The following is an 18,583-nucleotide window of genomic DNA, read 5'->3' as shown; positions in this document are numbered from 1 at the left end:
AGTGCGTCCATTGTTGTAGGCCGCAATACTGAAGTAAGGAATGGGTTTTTAAAATACTCTAGGAAACACTGCGGAAGGAAGACGCGGCGCAAAAAAACGAGCCGAAACAGACGTCCGTATCGGCTCGTATTCCATCTGTATTTATATATATATATATAAGAAAAACTTTTCTGGGAGACTATTATAGCAATTGGTAGTAAACATTAGCGAATTACTGTGATTTGATTGTTGCTACAAAAATATGGCTAACTGAACTTTACAACTGTACATTATCATATAAAACCTATTTTTTTTTTGTGCACTTCAGTTGAGTTACACAATAACACTCCTAACACAAATAGGCCGAAATGATCGGTCTGTTAGATTTGCTCGTACATAGTTGCGCTGAATTATTACCTAATTTCCCTATTGTGCCGTTTTACTGTGCTAATGAATTAGAATCTGCATGTATTAGCAATATCGATCTACAAATTAGATTTTTTTTTTTCGATTCGAAACTTTAAAACATGAACTATAATAATAGTTTGTTACTCGATTCCTGAACATGCCGATGCCCAGCGCGCCAGCACTTCTGAAGATTAGACCTCACATTTTTGTTTTCTTCGCGAGAGCAGCTTTGCGATTTATTATCACAATTGCACTTGCTAGCAGTAACAATGCATTCATGAAATTTTCGAAACCTCGTTATTTTCAGACATTTTTTTTTATCTCTAACGCAATCGGGTTGTCTCTTAATGCGTACAGGTCCTAAAGTTGCTTTTAAATACCTAAATGTGGAAATGAATTCTCTCAGGCGGCACTGTTTCGGTAGAGAGTTCTTACGTCGGTCGAAACAAACCTGCGAAAACACTTAATACCGTTGTACATACGTATATATATCCGAGGTTCGCTTTTGGTGTGGAATAATGAAATTTTCGGCAGTTTCTGCTTCAGGTCATTAAATTACTGATAAGAATAAAAGTACGATCGTTTCTACAAATGATAGAAAGGTCGTTGCTTAGCTCACAAAGCCTCTAATACAGTCTCTTAGCACGCCAGCGCAGACTGAATATGTAGTCCGACTGAACTTGCCCACAGAGACATCGATGAGATGGCAGACACTTAGACAATTAGTAGATCAGCCTAACTTCGCTCCATTTGGCCTTTTATACAATTAGTCGATAAAAGGAGATAGAAATTAGTCTACTTTGGATCAAATACATGCTTCTAAGTAATTAGAGTTGCACTGAAGTGTAAACAACGATGGAATGTCTTACCTATGTTTACACTTGTATCAATACCTCTACGTGCCCACAAGACAGGATAAGTTTAAGGCCGGATTTAGTTGGGGGAGGGGGAGGGGGGGGAACAGATCATTCAATGAAGACAGCAGCGCACCACTGAGCGACGCAATGATTTTTTTCGAGCAACTTGGGCGAGTATTAATGCAACCTAAATGCAAACATCTGGTCACTTCCCGACAAACGTATTGATATTTATGTGCGCCTGTACCGGACCTCTACATACTTTAAGCATTGCACGTTAAACAGGGTGTTTGAGAAATTACTCTACCTCCGGGAACAGCTGTGTCCGGCCACTTTCTAAGCGGCCAACGTCGAGGATTGGACATAAAAATACATATACAGATTCAGTTTCACAGGCTGTTCACGTTTTTTTGACGCACGTGGCTGATTGTCAAGACTCTGGTTAGGTTAATCGTATTCGTCCCATTCGTTGTAGGGGTTTTGCAGTTATAGTGAGTACGAATTAACGATTCTTGAAGTAAAACAATTTCTATAACAAGAAATACCCTTGAAGATCTTTGGCAAACACTGTTAGTCAGTCATGAACGTTCGTACATGATGATATTACGTATAATATATCTTTTTATCATTTTCGCACTTTTGATCTGTAACCCAAAGGAGAGTTACTTAGCATGGGCTACAAGCGACATCTATGCTGGCCGAACCCTAGCGTTGCCTCATTAGCAAGCTCCCATGTGTATGATATCTGCGCTACAGTGAGTGTTCACTTATGAAGCAGCTCCTGCTAATTCTTTAGTTACAAGCGTTAGGGCGTCTACCGGGCGGTCGGGGATTAAAGCAAATGCTGATCGGGTTTCCTGTGCCATAGAGGTAAAAACCCACAAACACTTGGACTATACACCGCGAAATACACTCAAGAGGCATCGCTCAAGGAGAATGTGAGACTTGCGATACGTGTTATTTTGGCTACTTTCAATTGGCGTAGTACAATTACTACCATAGCAAACATTGTTCTTCCATGGCCAAAGTGAGAATTAAGAGGTAGTTGGAACACAAGATACAAAAAAAAAAAAGAGTCATTTTAGGTTTTGCAACATTACCGCTATACTCAGCACAGCACAGCACACGCCCCCGAAGTCTTAAATTGATGTAATAAGCTTGCTGTAATACGCGTAGGATAGCAGTTCAGAATAAAAACTTGGTGCGTTCGTATATTAACTCAGTAGAGAATCGCACGGACCGAGCAGTATAGCTATTGCTCCCTACAACACGCGTAACATTAGGACTTGATTTTTGGGCGCCAGCTACTGCTGCTTCTCTATCCATTGACATGTCCTTTTTTTTTATCCATCTGCTCTCACTGAACGGTTACTGGAACAGTAAAAACAGCTTCTGCATCGAATAGCAAACGGCCGAAGACCAACGAGTTTCGCGGCGGTCGTCGTCATTATTACTGATTATCTGTTTGCCCTTCGTTGGGTGGCTGGTAGGTGTGAGAGATAGCAAAAGAATAAGACAATGAAATAGAAGGGAAACACTAGCATCGCCTCTTAATTTGTGTAACGAACGCGAGTCGCCAAATATTTAGCGGCCCATCTCCTACTTCTTTCTCCGAAGAGCTATCGGGGGAAAGTCCGATGGTCTGATATACTCGTTGGCAGCTTCTGCCTGGCAGTACTACTTTTCCTCGCTGGGACCTGAAAGAGCAAGGGTTCCGGGTGATTAAGCTGCCAACAGCCGGCCGCCACATGCGATAATGCCATACTATTTGTCCTGTGTGTTTTGGGGGTGATCGCGAGGGTTTTCATTGTTGCTACCCTATATTTTTTATCTTCATTATTAATTATTTGAACGCCTAACAGATGGTTATTAATATGAGCGTTTGCTAATTTTCGACGTGATGCTAAAACTGGGATTAGTAGTAATGTTATCGGATGTAGTTGCTTGTCAGTCTGAATTCGTGTGTTGATCAGTATAGATCAGAGGCAGTAACTGCTAACATACCCAAAATTCCGTATATTTCAATAGTCATACGGAAACTTTCCTGTTCATATGTGTGTTTCGTTTATTTTAATGGTTCGGAAAAAATTTGGTGTTTAGAGATTTTGTGAATAACATGCTACATTAAAATATAGTTGATTACTGAGTTTTGCAATATAATCATAGTACGCAGCCACCGGCATGTAGGGCCGGTAGACGCTGGCCACAACTTCAGAAAAGCGAGTTCGGCAAGAAAAATGTGCACGTTCCATTGGTGTCCTCCAGCAACTTCAAAGGGACACGACTTCACACGCCTCTGAGTGACGTTACTAACCACCAATAGCATGCTGGCAGTCGTATTTTCGTCGAGAATCATACACGATCAACCCTCGGCTATTATTGTATAAATAGTTGTGCTTACGAGTACGTGATACGCAAATGAAGCCCATACTGAGATTCAGACCTGGGCGGCCCGGAGAGCATTTCGGGGCGCAGCAGAGGTGCAGCGGACGATACCGGAAGGGGCCAGCAGCCGACAACTGTTCTTGAGAACTACAAGCGTGACTGGATGTAAATGTTGTTATAAACTTCGTTAGCTCAAACATTGGGCGGCCCTTTCTTTGCCTTCCTCGGACGCGCGCATGATAGGCAGGCCATGCAAACTGGTCCCATATGTGTGCCTGTATTTCTGTCTTCGTATGCACGCTCCGGCATCTGGGCGTGCGTATCTCGCCACAAGATGGTACACATACATGGCCAGATCGCAATCATAATGGGAACCCTGATACTCACCTATGTGTTGCGGTGGACGAATGAAAGGACGGGTCTGAGGAAATAAACTGACGGCCAGCTTCCCGCGGAAGCAGACGTGCTATCTATTCGAAATAATAAGTGTGACCCGGCGAATTGACTACAGACACAAAGCTGTTATAGAACATGTAACTACTCGATCTACACGGTCCTCGCTATAGTGATGCAGTGCGATAGTGGAGAACTCCATTAACTTTTCATTGTCAACCTCGGTTTCTTCCTGATAACCTCTGACCGAATACGATACGATGGATTATAGAATAAGAGTGAACAGTTCGTTAGTGTCGGTGCTCATGTTAATGAAGAGAATGAATGCAATAATCTTACTATTAGTTTTAAGCTAAAAGAGGACAACTTTTCGTTTGAGTCAGTAGACGCTTGACTCCTTGTGCTCGTTCCAACTCGTTCCACTAAGCTGGAAGGCCTAACCCATGAAGGACGGCATTACCTAACCGTGGAATAAATTTCGAAGAGGCGACACTTGTTTCAAGCACATATATATAAATATAAAATATATATAAAACATATATATAAATATAAAAATATAAAAATATATATAAATAGAAGTCATTTCGCTTGTAACTGAACAATACAGAATATGACTGTCATTTTTTTTTGCAATATGGACCGCTATCATGGTGGGTCTATCTATTAATGTTCGATACATGGGATATTGGCCAATTTCAGGTATTGGTGAAGTGTGTCAGTTGGTATTGTTCTAGGTTCCCCTTATCGAATGCCTCTAGCACGCCATTTTTACGCGCTAACATTAATTTCTGATTAATTAACTGAATACAGTTCTCCGATATCCTATTCTGTGTCATGGGTTAAATCTTATTAAAAAATTGCTTATTTGAGGAACTGCAAAAGATCATCTATAATGTTATGGTCTGTAATAGGTAGGCCCAAACCGCACGAAAAAGACCAAAAATGAAGTTTTTGGTGATCCAGTACACTGCTCGAAAGTTGACGCGGTTTTATTTTGCAAACGGCCCTGATAAAATTTTCGTGCTTGAATGTAGGATGAACACAAGACTGCATTCAGAACGACCGGGTGCAAAGTGAGTACGAGGGAGCTTAAATCACTCTAAACCGGAGGAGATTTTATGGCTCGCTTTCGAACCCTTCAAGCTAATGTAAGAACTCGTGAACACGCTAAGAGCTAAGATACATTTGGGTCATTCGAGTTCGTGAGCGGTGCGGTACGTAGAACGACATGATATGGCGTTGCTGAAACGATTTCGCCAAGACACGAATTAGGATGAATGTTATGCTTATAAACAGATGGAAAAGCAGTGTTTGATACCCTGAAAAGATGCTTAATGGAGTAAATCATGTAATTATTTAGAAAATGAACAAGCGCTTGCCTTACTTGTTTTTAATGCAATGTTTATTAATAGATCAGACCGAAAATACATCATAGCCTTGCTTTCGTATAGGATATCTAGCATCAGCTAACAATAAACATGCCACTTACTTTTGAAACATAATTTTGCCCAAAGTCGTTGTTATTATTGCCAGTCTTATTTCGGTCGCGTTGTAAAAATTTCACATTATTATTATTGATTAGGGTTATCTATAAGCACAAATGCGTACCGAGCCATTCGGTATGTTAGGGTTTGTCTCGTATCTAGAAGACAGTACGATAAAAAAGCAGCGATGGTTTTGACGTCAACCACAACCGCGTTCCTGTGTGGCAAGGCAACATACTATGAATTTCATATAAAAAATAGCATCTTTTCAAAAGCTACCTGAGCTAGAGGCCTGACTGGATGCTGTCGGCAAAATCCATCTTGAACTCTGTTTAACTTCTGCAACTAGCAGGATGATCAGCGGACGACACTTTTTCAAGGTAATGAAGAGCCCGTGCCGCTGCGATGTGCAAACGGCCAGATGCGTTTGTCCCGTTTAAACGCTGTCTGCTGTGAATGGTATTGCTGTTGTAAAATCAGTGGTTTAGCGATTTGCTTCGCGTCCAACACGATGGCGTCTTGGACGGTGCAGATGGCTGAGTTTTGTGTTTGCTATTGTAGCAATCATCTATTATTGAGGTTGATCAGCTGGGCTGAAATTGGTATTTTTGTACGAGCGCTTTTTTAAAATGATTTAACTACAGAAACTTAGAATAGTAAGGAAGGTACTTTGCGAAAACTGTAATGTATGGTATCTGCTTTCAATAGAAGTGCTCTACTATTCCAGCTTTTACTTCTGCTACCTGGCAAAAGGAGTCGGCGTCCCAAACCCTCCGTGTATATCCTTTCTCCTATGTAGATTGACTGCTGGCCGGGAGCTGCACGTGATAGGTACTGTTATATCAATTTGATGCAGAGAATGCGGAAAATAGAATTATATTTTTAATTTAGAGACCGACTATTCGTAAATGCCGAGCGACAAAGACTATGTCGAAGGGTTTTCCGCTGGCTAGTTGTCGCGCTGGAATTGTACAAAGGTGGCATAAAAGAATAGGATACCTTTCAATTAACAGACGGGTCCTCTTTCTGTGTCCGCTGTTATTCTTCCAGTATGTCTTTTTTTTGTTCTTCATAGTTTCTGGCGTTCAGCTGCCCTCTATTTACGCGTGTGACAAGGGCAGGAAATGAAACCGTGTCCTCAGAAGAGTATTTTCAGCTTAAGCGAGCCATTCTTTCCATCTTTGCCTAGCAGCTACCTACAACTCTCTAACTCACGAAGACGATGACTACTTACGAATCTAACATGCGTTTTCCTCTGTCCTTCCATTCCTTCAAAGTCCGCCTCATTTTTCTCAGCGGAACGTTATTATCTCAGACGCTTGCGACGGTGGAGGCAGTTAGTGCAATTGTGACGTCGCCACGATGCTGGCAGCGGTAACGTCAGCTACTACGAAGGTCCTGCTAAAAAAGATTCGTAGATTTCGAATAACAACGACAAAACGAGAGTCCCAGGAGTAACAATTGCCCCTCGAGCAGTTGCTGACATTATGGGTCTCCGACGAGACAACAGCAGCGTGTTTGTGTGTCTGGTTGCGCGTTATTCTTTGCTTAGCAAACTAATTAGCGTAGGTGTATTTGAACCTGCCGACACGTTTGGACAAGCCTGGGCAGGGTTGGACCAACAATAAGCAAAAGCCTGCTTTGCAGCTTCGCACTGCTTCGACTGTAGATGCCGGTCCACGATGTTGAACTGGGAATACTGCCTAGACGGTGATAACAGCATCGATCTGTTGGCCTCTCAAAAATTTTTTCAACCCTCGAGAGGTATCAGTGTTCATGTAGTAGGAGCAGTAGTACTGCACGCAAAACGTAGCAGTAGGATTGAGAGTTGCGAGCGGAATCAGGTAAAGCTGCTGGCTCGGAAAAAATGTAGGCCTGGCTATTATTTATATCACTTCAAACAATGGTGCATATCATTACCTGATAATAAAAGGAGTGCTAATTATTAATCTGTATTTCGCTGCTTTTACTATGGACTGCTAAAAATTCTGTTAGTAGGGGTAGAGCAAATGTTCGTAAAGGGTATGCTTTCTATATTTGTATTAACGAACTTCGTGAAAAGCAAAATGATATACGGATTTGATATATGGAGTTCATTAATTTTGCAAAACCACTAAGGATCAGCTTGGCATTGAACTTGATACTTTGTCGTCTACGTGTCACTTTCGCATAATCATCGGCAGCGACCCACCCAGCGACCTGTGATTTCTGTCATTCGACAGTTTCTCCTCGATACGTCTTTTCATTACCACCGGCTGTGTCGAATCTTCATCTCCGACGAATGACGTAATTATAAATGCGTAAAGGCGTAAATGGACATACTATTGATAGTCGGCCTTAAGGCGGTTATCGGTGGCGCAAGTGCACTGAAACTAGCCGAAGTGAAGTTACTACTGGAATACACGCCAGTGCTGGTGGTTACTTTGTATGGGAGTTTTTTTGGTCAGAGCTTATCATTATCCGAGAAAAGGGGCAACAAGGGAACTTTTGAACCATATTTTCTTTAGTTAGATTAGTTACTGTGAATATGAGTAAAAATGTATATAGGAGAAAATGGAATTAAATCGAAATCGTTTTCGTTCTGGTTTTTTTGAATCACGTTGGAACTTTATATATGTTCAAACGGAAAACCTTCAACGTAAAGTAACCATCCGCGCACTTACCGTGGTGGTAGTGTTTCTTCGTACATATGATTCCCTGAGCAGAAAAGGTGCGCATACGTAACACGTGGTCCAGTTTTGGTATCTACATAGAATGCTCGAGATAAATTTGACTACATTTTGGCGGGCTTTTATTGCACCGATATGCGTCCGTCCGCTATTCCTGCTATTAGGAAAAAGCTCGTCGTTCCTTAAACAAAACCACAGAGTAACCCCGGCGGAGACAAATGTTTGTGTTTGAAATATGCGCAAAGGTCCATATGCTCCACACGAATTTTCACCGAAGCTGTAAACCCATTGGTTATTGGAAATCAGCCAGTCTTTATGGCACTTTCGAAGAATCCAAGAAATGGGCAAAAGGCAGAAGATCCAAAATAGAGAGATTAGATTGACAAGACTTGAAATTTCAAATCCACGAACAGCTCGTATCTGAGTATGTGGATACATTTCTTCCATGCCGGTTCGTAGGTGATTTGTGAGGCGTATGTTCAATGGAACGCACTAGCTTTAAGTCAAGCTATGGTTCCTATCAGACATTTATAACGAGGCAATCTATTATCGAACGCCCAGATACGGATACACTTTTTGACGTAACTTGCTCTTGTCTCTCCCAGATTTTTTGTGCCGGTTGTTGACGTTCGATTGAAATACAATAATGAGTTAGGAAAAACATAGCGATGTCAGTCTAATGCCTCATGTTCAAAGATAACATTGTATGCTAGGTTTGGTTACTGTTGTCGATGGATTCGTGAGTTGAAATCAGTTTCTTGCTACTTTGTGACTGTCCTTAATTTCTGCCCGTTTATTTTAAGAGCCCTTTAGGACCATAAGTCCATTTGTAGTCTTCGTTCCATTCTCAACAGTGAAGAAAGGGGTCATAGTAATATCACTTTACTCAGCGCCGTTAGCTATTTTTTTATAAAAAGAGCAGACGCTACTGCAATCGGATCAGTTGATGAACGACGGCTGATCTATTTGTCTTCGTTTATTGTTGTCTGCCGTTCATCATGATTATTGTCATGGTCATCTATTTCGTTTTGATGCCCCGACGTTTTCTGTAAAACGATTTTCAAGGGTAGCATGCATGGCTTTAGTTCCTCCAGGTAGTGTTTTCATGTCTAATGTGAGCCACCTTTGAGCTTTGCAGTCAGCGGCTGCTATGAGCGTTGCCATCTTTTCGTTGATATCGCATATCATTTCAGGTATCAGATTGAATGCTAATAATAACTATGGTGATAGTTTTGTAGACGTCCCAATCATCTGAGATTATTACGATTAGCCATGGAGGCCTACCTGAAGAAGGCCAACCAGCCTAGCTTCATTGTCGTCGCCGTCATCGTTATGAATTTTGTCCTTCACCGTTATCTGTTACCGTTCCAGCTCTTGTTGCCGCCATTTTTGTCTTTTCGTTATTGCTGCACCCGTGTTACAGAACATATCGGCCTGCTTATCTGTTTGCCTGATTTGTACAGGGTGAGCATTGGATGCATCGGCATTTTGATGCACTTTTCGTGCTTGTGCTATCCTCGTCATTGTAACAGAGACATGTTATATAATCTTCCGGGCGTATTTGGGCACGTCCCTCCTTAGCTCGTTTTCGTCGCCATTGTACCTGTTTCAGAGAATGAAGGAGTAAAAGCAAGCCGATCGACGTCAAGGCACGTTGGTGCCACTATATTTGTCGGTGTTCGTTTCCACAATAAAAGAAGTGGGTCTGGAACAAACAATGCTTAATAATGCAATAATAACCATGACTCGTTTTTATCACCATCTGCCCAGCTCTTATAAGCATAAAGGAATAACTCGTAGTTAGATATACTGTGTGTTCTCCATGATAACTGAATATGTCTTTTTCGCTTGTGCATACGTACGTAAGAACACCTGAGGTTACAAGCTGACTGGTAGCGGAGCAATTAGCTGTGACGCTAAGAAAGTCACACCGAAGAAAATTATAGATGGAAAATGTATGAACTTATTATCTTGTGTGCTGGTTATTGCTAACAATTAATTTTTCTTTCCTAAAAACTACAACTGAACATACGTGCACGGTGGCAAATTCCGTACTGTTCATATATATATACAGAATGGACATTCATAACGTTATCTTTCCTAGTAATGGTGATGGTGCTCATAGTGGTATTAGCGCACTTCTATCGCTCTCTAATATAAATTGAGGAGCTAGCTTGTACAATTTCGCTTTGAAGTGTCTTCCACGCTTGTGTTACCCTATTAGAGGTAGTTATATTGTATTCATTGTGCTTATGTTTGCCTTCGTGCCGGTCGCTTCTTTCCGCCCCTGTGTGGATGTGTGCGTCTCTATACGAGCGTTTTTATATTGCTGGGTCCCGGCAGTTACGGCGTGTGCGAAGTTCACAGCATTACACGTTGCGTTGCCTAGACTGTCTGAGCTGGTCGTATTTATGTCTATGTGTGCGTATGACTGATTTTCGAGTTATGTTTGGCTGGAAAGTAATGAGTTCTACGAACTCGTTGCTGTCTTATGCCGACGCGACAAGAAAGGCGACGGCATCACTGGCGTTACCGCACCCCAAATTCCCCCCGTCCCCTAACCAGCGAAGAGTTTCCATTGGCTCGCGCTTCGTCAACTTACTCCTCCAGCTGCCTTCAGAAGAAACGCGAAGAAAAAACGTTCAGCGATAGGCTCGTCGCACTGGTACTATCCAACACGATGTCTGTCGGATCTGTGATATTATAGACAGATCAATAGAGATAGCTACAGGTGCATGCGTATAAACTGATCGAGCGCAGCTAATTCTTTTGCCTTTGTACGAGACGAGGTTTTGTTTACCCCGTTTGTCGTCACTGCAAATGACTCATGAGGTGTTAATTGGCGGCAGCTACACGCCGGCTTGTTTCAGTTTAATTCTGTCGACATTTGCCTCTTCAGGTGACATTGAATCCCAAATCGTGTTTCCAGTGGATGCAGCTGTTGTCATCTGCTTTTGTGCCGGTTTCTTATTCTGCTTCGTTTTACAGAGTCCTACACAGACTGGCCACCATTAAAGCCATGGCCACGCCGCTACGGCCAGCACTCCGGCCAGTAATACCACAGTCATTTGGTTCACTGGTATTCTGAGCGTACTGCTGGATAACGTTAGTCGTACCAACGGCGATAGCAGTTCCACGAGCGGCGGCAGCCGTGGAAATGATAATACTCATACACATCGTCCATGATTCATGATGGCCGCCATAGCGCTGTGTTATCGAATTTTTCGATTTTGGGTTGCTTCAGAAATGGCAACAACAACAACGACGGCGTTATTGGCGTTCCTGGCGCAGTGGTGATAGCCAACGTCGCCGCCAAAATATGTTGCGTGTGGTGGGCTTGCTGTGCTATGCTGCGATGTTCATCGACGTAGCCCGCCGTCGCCACTATAGCAGTGGAGTATTGGCAACGGGGACACGGGCACGGGCACGGGCACGGGTGGACGACGGCGAGCAGCACCGACGGACGACCGAACAACGTTACACGCTGCCACAATGAAAAGAACGAAGTTGCTGCAGACTGGTCTCTTTTGCTCAATGCTGGTTGTTTTTGGTGCTCCACAGGCACGTCGCCGGGCGATTGTGCGCTGCGACGATCGGTGATGGCAAGTTTGCTCAACAATTTCTGTCAGCACAAGAACTATCTGGCCATGAAACAGCTATGGGAGGCGATGCTGTCGCTACTAGCACTCTACTTATTCGTTCCCTGTCAGTTGGTTTACTTGGGCCGTTACCGAAGGCTGAAGCAACGAGCGGCGTCAGCGAGACTCTGTCGAACTGCTTTACCTGGTAGTTGCTGGCAACAGCGACTGCGCCAGCTACTTCGGAAATCTGTTTGGTGTTCGTGTTTGTCCCTCGACTGGTCTTCCGTTCGTTGTTGGTTATGTAGCCGTCAACGTCTGCGTGTTACTTGGCGAGTTCCAACTGCCACCTGGAGTAGTCGTCCGCTCCCCAATGCAGTCTTAAGCCCTGTAGCTGCTGTTGCCTTCGCTGGGTCCATTCGTTACCACACAAGCGCTCATAGACCAGACATTGCAGTAACGATAGGCTCGTCCCTTCTTCAGCTGCTGGTTGTTGTTCCTAAAGCGGTGCGGCTGGGTCGATGTTGCCAGGTCCTATCGTATAGACGCTGACCTTTCAAGCTGCTGATTGCGCGCTGTTGCTTGGCCCAGTCGCTTACGGCAGAAAATGCAGCAGCTCCTGATGCTTATATCTAGATGGTCACCAGCAACCGTTAATAGCAACAACGTCGTCGGATGCCGCCGCCGCCGCCGCTGCCGTCACGATGGTCGCCGACGTTTCAGGAGTCACTGCACGATAAATGTCTCGCCGACACTTTTCGTCCTCAGTAGCGGCAGCGAAATCATCACTATCATCAACAATAGCAACGATACCGTCACCAAAAAAGAGCAAATGCATTTCATTTTGGCTTGTTTTCGCTGATGCTGTAATTACTGCTGGGTTGGTTCGACATCTTCTGAGGACATAACAGCGTTGTTCTAAGCGTTTTCATGTCTTTTAAATGAATTACCGCCGTCGCATCCCTTTCGCTACCTGCGCTTCGTTTTCTTATAGGCGCCGACTTGACCACAGTACCTTAAACACCAAACAATATCTGCCATTCGTATCGTTGTTGTGGCGACAAGCTGCGTAAAATTATGTTCCGCCACCAGGAATGATGCGAATTACCGCTTTACTCACATGAGAGAGTATCTATAAAAACAGATAAGAAATGCCATCTATATATACAAGCACTGCTTTGTCCTTATCTAATAAGCAGACATGGATAAGAATGACAGGTGCTGGACGGATGTTTCCGCGAATCCTCGTAGAGAGTTGCTTTAATGTTTCAGTAAACTTTATAGAATGCTTAGCAAATTAATGGAGTTTGCCGCTTGTTTTGCAATAGATTATATCCTACTGAAAATTGATGCTTTGCGCTTGACGTACGGAGTCGCGGTTAGGCCGTATTACATCTGATTATTTCCTACCCATAGTGTAACTATTGAGGGAAAATAAGACAATCATCACAACTCAGAACTAATCGCCCTTCACATCCGTCTGTGTGCGACTCGGCATCATTTCCGATGCCGAGTCGCATACAGCATTCTTCTTCAAAGCTGAAGGAGTTTGTTTGCGGCTCACTTTTGGATGTCGCCATAAATTTATGGATCTTCATTCTTACAAAACCTAGAGAGGTGGTGGTTCTTATAATTCAGCATGCCTACCTACCTACCTAAGTACAACTTAAGTATCTCAAGAGTGCGTGTGTTGCATTAAGAAGGAATACCTTTGCGCCTGTGCTTCAGGTAAATAATGTGCCCAATAGTCTCCAGCCTAGCACTACAATAATGTGGGAACTCCCTTTATTCAGAAGTAGTTGATGAAGCGATATTTGGTCGAAGAACTTCAATTTGTACAGATCCGAAATCCTCTCCTAAATCTGTTGATTGTCACTTGTTTGTGACCTTACCTTCTGGGTCGATACGCCGATTGCGGACCGGCCTACACTTTCCTGAACATCGAATTCTGGTTTTTCAATAGCTATAAGTAGTATATCTTGCATGTTTGTCTAATTAACGTATTTTCTCACTGTTTGGTTTTCCGCTTCTACAGTGATGTCTCTATTGACGCCATCTGCAATGCATATTTTGGCGATTCTTGCTTGTAGTGATCTCTGTTTTAGCTTGTTAGGTCTCATCTACCTGAAAATAGTCTATTTTTTTAAAATATAATCTATTTTTGAAAAGCTAAGTCGGCTATTTTACAAGGCAGGCACCGCCATCGATCCAGACTCGAGATGTAAACCTACAATCAGAAGATAGCGAATACTCTACCGAAAAGCTTCTTTCCGAATACATTTTCAGCACCCAAGTGTTCGGCCTACTTAAGATTAATCCATTAGAAGAATTTGTTCATTTTGAACTGTCGACACACCTGCGCCTAATGTAACAGTAACTTGATAAAGCCTTTCTCTGTACGAAGCATCGATGAAGAAAACTAGCTGTTGTATCAGTATATATATAGATGTTATTACGTTTCTAACGAAACACAAGTTGTGAAGTTAGTTAGAGCGCACCGATATCTTCCCTGTGAAATATTTCAAGCCAACTGGCAAGTCCCCTAAAGATTTTCGACATTTACGTATTTTTAAGTGAAACATTGTTAGTTACAGAGCTCATTACGCTCGAACTAAATCGTTATATCTCATTGTATCACTATCTATCTCTTGATCTATTCTGGTTGTTTGAGCCCGTGCATCAGTTGAATCTATGAAATTACGTGGGGAAGCAGCTGCTGCTCGCGAGTCTAGCAATAAAAGAGGCTTCTTATAACCTTAATGGCGTCGATGTCGGTAATTAAAAATAGAAAATCGATGCGAAAATGCTAGTTTACACCAAGATTTAATATACGGGCTGTGTGTGTTCTATCTGATCGAGTAAAAGGCTAGTGCTCAGAAGCGTCCAAATGGATACACACTGTGGATTTGATGACATTGCCACTATGTTGTCTGACTTTAAGGCATTGTCATCAGCGGCAAAAAGCAGATAATGCTTTCAAATCGCATGAGACCTCATTGAAGCGGAGACGTAACATAGTCCTGTCTAGCATAGAGTCATGTATCTGTATCTACGTGACCCTTCACGTTGTCCTTTTTGTGGCACAGTATTTTTTTTTATAATTAGCGTAAATTCTATTAGCCAGCCTCCAAGACCTCGGGCGATACGTGTCGCCGATACAGATTAGAGTCCGTGCAAATGTAGAAGTACAAATGTTACTAACACTTGGTAGCCATACGCAGTATTCAATGCTCTCGTTCAAGCCTCTTGAGCGGCAATCATATCGTATGTATTGCCGCCGTCTTTCGCTATCTCCTGTCTGGCCCATGTGAATCTTGAATTGAATCAGGTTGGGTTGGGTCGTCTCACGTTATTCCGCTTAAAACTGCTGATTCGAAGGAGACATGCACTACAACCGTGGCGTCTGCAGATTCACCATTATTTTATCTCTATTTCTTCTACTTTGACCACCTGAAACTCTCTCTATTATTAATGTTGTTTTTTTTTTTTGTTGTAATGCTGTTTTGACTGTGTGTGACCGACGGTACGTAAGCAATGAAGATTTACGTTCTGCACAAAATAACCTTCCTCTGAAAGATAAACAGAAAACATACGCTTCAATGCATCGTGTGTCTCCGTCGCTGTCTCGTTCGCACCGAACAAGCTATGAGAAGATTGTTTGTTATTCAATAGACCAAGCCAAGATGATGGTTTCTTTTTATCTCGAGGACAACGATGTTGATGCTGATGGTAGTTATGTTACTGCTGTTGAATTGATGGTATCAGTAGGTCCATACGACCTTTGTAGGATTCGCCCTTCAACTACGGAAGACCGTAGCAGTTATTGCGGTGCCGTCGCTCTTATACATATTAGGCTAATAACGGCTAGGTTATATTGTAACATTGAATCACAAATGCTGGGGCAACAGAGCATACCGTTGCCCACGAAAATGGTCAATCTGCAGTAGCTTCATCACCGCTTGCGCCGCGATCCCGTTTACTTCTGCACATGTGATACTGCTGTTAGAGTTATCTAATTAGTTACTATCTATTTGTATTGGCGGATGGGGGGCGGGGGGCTGCTGCATCATGTACATCAGGTACATGTGTCAGGCAACAATGCTGCGATAAGAGGCAACGTTATTTATTTACGCTCGTAAGCCCGTGACATGTAGTAGTGCTCTTGTCTGCAACCCAAAAAAAAACCAAAAAAAACTATCATGTCTCATACATTCCTTGAAGTGCCTCGGCCGATTGCATTCAATATAAAAGAACGGCAGGATAAACAACGATAGCAACAACAACAACAACAACAGCAGCAGCAGCAGCAGCAGCAGCAACAACAACAACAACAACAAGTCCTACAACTACCGAGTATAATTCTAGAGATGTGTCTCAGGGAACGGGACGTATCAGTACTGTGCATGATTATTTGTTTGCTTGTTTTGCCCCATGAGATGCCCTTCACTGATTGTTAATCTAACTAACATCGACTAAAAGTACAACCAGTGGCTTGTGTATCGATACCCTCCCAACGTAAGTGCTGTTATACATTGTTGAATATAAACAGCCAAGCTGTTATTGATTCTATGCGTTGCTAAAGGAGCAGACGTATCTGCGATGAACCCTTTGAGCAGTCGACTGAAGACGTGAAGGCGTCGAAACTGTTATCGAGCGATAACCGCTCTGTGCCTTTCTGGTCGCTCCATATTTCGACAATAACGGTGGCGGCTCTTTGTAGAAATAGTGGTTTACGGCGACAGCAACGACGACAAGAAGACCGACAATACCAAAAGCAACTTTGAAACTGGTCAACCTGCTGGCTGGCTAAATGAAGTCTTCGAGCGCTGACAGAAGATTGTACCCAAATGCCTGCCGTCGCAGCCGACTGGATCAACGAAGTCGTAGCACCAGCGACTGGATAATAATTCAGTCATTTTGTTGTTTTTTTTTTCTTCAATGGAAACAAGATAAACGGGAAATGAAGCCACATTTCTCTGCGGTTCACTCTTTAAGTTGGCAATCATGTTAGCGTCGTTGCCTTCTCGTTCACAGTCAGACGTATAAATATGTGCCAAGAAGTGACGTTCGACTATGCGTGTCTCGTTGCTGGAAAATGTCGACGGCCTCTTGGTGTGAAGCGTATATATATATATATCTATATAAAATAAAGAAGACTGAGTGAAATTATCTTTTTAGCTAGCCTGACCACAATCATTGCATCGGTGCATGGGGCCCTTTCCACGGGGACATCCTCCCAGATGTTTTGCTTTTCTTTTCACTTCCGTCACGATGAAATCTATTCCTCTGCCACCCTGTTTGCCTTGGGTTGTTATCACATGCCATAGGATTCCGACCGCCCTAGGAAAAACCGTAATCCATCGGTCGCCAGTATAAAGGGTATGTAATCCAGTGCCATGGACACTGCTACGGCAACCGTCCCTACTGCTGCAACAGCATCCATGCCATCTAGAGGCCTCCCCTTCAATCAGCAACGAGCTAATGCTAACGTACACAGAATGGCATTATGACCATCACCATATAAGCGTAGACACGACGACGTAGTCTAGTGTTTCGGACACTATTCAAGTCGTAGCAGACTCGTTTGCTAAGACAGTTTTGAATCTTGACAAATGTTCTGGCCATATTCAAAAGATTATGCGCTGGCGTCTGTTGACAGACGCGAGTGGATGAAATTGCGCCAGTGGTCTTCGTGGTAAGAGGTGACTCGTCGTTGATAATCCTTGGTAATTAATTCGTTTTGGTACCTCACCAGGAAAACATCGGATTGTAATGCTGCTCGCTTAAAGTCATCTAGATGTCCAGTGACAACTAATAAAGAAGCCATTTTTCAACTCAGAGCCTGACGTTTTCGCTTAGATGCTGTGCTATCTGGTAAATGGGGGAAAAAACCCACAACGCACTCATTTTCGAAAGCTGTCGTCTGATTCTAATCGAGTAACCTAGTGTGACACACAGGCTAGCGCTAATTTAGCCGACACAATGGCAAAATTATTCGAAGAAATTTTTTACCCCTTTGATGTCGCCTACTCCATGCTGAAGTATTGAGGTGCATTATTAAGAAATATAGCTTATTTTAACTATGCGAACTCCGTTGTTTCTGCGAAGACATTTTCAATTGGCGTTATGAAGCGCTTCTGATGACTATCGATCGGCAAGCTGCAATAGTGCATTCTTCGTACCACTTAATATATTTTAATGAAAAAAACGTTGAGAAATAATACCAATCTATAAGTATTTATCTTCTTCCGTTTATATCGACTTGTACATCTATAAAACCAATTTGGCCTTTTAAGATTTCATCCGCCTTAAAAAATGGCCACGAGCGAATTCTCAGAATGTGCATCTTCTGACATTAAAAGGCACCATTTAGCTGACATCCCGGCAGTTGTTACCATTATTGCTACGGGCGTTATGAAGCCATCATGAAGCAAAGGGTACACAGTGCTCAACCAGCTGTTCGACAACATTTGTTCATCCAAGGAGAACTCGCACTCAGGCTCTACATCCTGTTCTGTCGGGTGTCAGTGTATTTGTAACACGTCTCACCTACTGATCTATCGATTGTGCAAACTCAAACCAACAGGTAGTAAACAATGCATAACAAGGCCTGAAAGCTTAAAACTAAGAAAAAGCTTATCTCAGTAATGTACTGGGGAACAATTGACATACTCATTTTAGAAATAGCCTTTCGAAATCATATTGAACCATGAGGTTTTCTTGTTTTTCAACGATTGTACAATCTAGCTTAAATCTGTAAGCTGATCGTCTGGCGGCGTCTGACTTCACTTACCGTTAGTTTGTCAAAGCGAGAGAACTTCGTGTTTAAT

General features: G+C 42.8%; 1 protein-coding gene across 4 annotated transcripts in view; it reads left to right on the top strand.

Annotated features, from left to right (window-relative positions):
• The window catches only part of msn (serine/threonine-protein kinase msn), a 56,263-nt gene that overhangs the window by 12,173 nt on the left and 25,507 nt on the right, over positions 1 to 18,583 (top strand). The gene's annotated exons all lie outside the window — the stretch shown is intronic.

The sequence above is a fragment of the Varroa jacobsoni genome, unplaced genomic scaffold, assembly GCF_002532875.2.
Source record: "Varroa jacobsoni isolate VJ856 unplaced genomic scaffold, vjacob_1.0 scaffold_603, whole genome shotgun sequence".
In the NCBI taxonomy this organism is placed as follows: domain Eukaryota; kingdom Metazoa; phylum Arthropoda; class Arachnida; order Mesostigmata; family Varroidae; genus Varroa; species Varroa jacobsoni.
This window is presented reverse-complemented; position numbering and strand designations above follow the sequence as displayed.